General features: G+C 52.2%; 1 protein-coding gene across 9 annotated transcripts in view; it reads left to right on the top strand.

Annotated features, from left to right (window-relative positions):
• Positions 1-1,087, top strand: part of PPM1B (protein phosphatase, Mg2+/Mn2+ dependent 1B) — a 120,531-nt gene that overhangs the window by 1,158 nt on the left and 118,286 nt on the right. The gene's annotated exons all lie outside the window — the stretch shown is intronic.

Raw genomic sequence — 1,087 nt, 5'->3', positions numbered from 1 at the left:
GTGTGTATGTGTGTGTGTGTGTGTGTGTGCATGCAGGTGGGTAGGGCATCTGTGATGTGTGCTGCCTTGTATGGGGAGGTGGGAGGTGGGGAAGGCTTTTGCCTGAGTCCCCCTCCCTCCCTGTAAGCACTCATCTGATCAGCCCATGGGGAGTGTTTGCTGTGGGTGCTGGGTGGCCAGCAGGCAGCGGCCTGGTGCGTGTGTTGCTGTGGGCTGCCGTATCCCCTTGAGGTTCCTTCCAGCTGTGTTGCGCTATGGTTTCTGTGATGCCGGTGGGTGGAGGGGGGAAGGTACTGGCTGGCAGGGTCCGAATGTGCACGTTAGCATGCCTCTGAGGGTGGGTGCCATGTGCATGTTGGCTGGAGGAGGGAGAGATAAGGTGACAGGTGGGCCAGACCTCTGTGTTGGTCAGGCAAGGCATTGGCAGCAGGAGGACAGCAGGAGGACAGGGCCTGGAAACATGTGTTGGCCAGTAGAGCTGGGGGTAGAGGTGGCTTCTGTGTGTATTAGGTAAGGTATGTTGACAGGTGGGAAGGTACATGTATGTACATGCATTATTATTTGCAGGTGGGGCACTAAAAGGACAGATGGACAGGGCCTGTGTGCTCACTTGTGCTTATTGACAGGTGGAAGAAGGTGGATGGTTTGTAGGCAGGTCTGGGTGTGTGCTGGTGGGACTGTCAGAGGAGGGAATTTGGTAGGTTTGTGTGTACTGGAAGGTCCAAGAGCAATGAGTAGGCTTGGTCCTGTGTGTGTTGTAAATAGGAGGTATGAGGGGCAAATGAGACAGGTGTGTCTGCGTTTGTGTGTATAAAGAAAGGAGGGATGATTGATGGTTACCAGGCAGAGCTTTCATATTGGTGTGTAGTGGAGAAGGGAGACTAGTAGGTACACAAAGTCTATGTGTATATTGGTAGTGGACAGAGATGGTAGATAAGTAAGGTCTCTGTATTTTGGGAGGGAGAGCAGATGGGCAAGAACTCTACCACAAGTGGGGCATACAGGTGGCAAATGGACAAAGCCTTAGTGTGTATTTATATAATTAAAGGCAAAGACATCAAGGTGTGTGTGTGTGTGTGTGTGTGTG

The sequence above is a fragment of the Gavialis gangeticus genome, unplaced genomic scaffold (genome assembly GCF_001723915.1).
Source record: "Gavialis gangeticus isolate Ggan-Ray unplaced genomic scaffold, GavGan_comp1, whole genome shotgun sequence".
Lineage (NCBI taxonomy): Eukaryota > Metazoa > Chordata > Crocodylia > Gavialidae > Gavialis > Gavialis gangeticus.
This window is presented reverse-complemented; position numbering and strand designations above follow the sequence as displayed.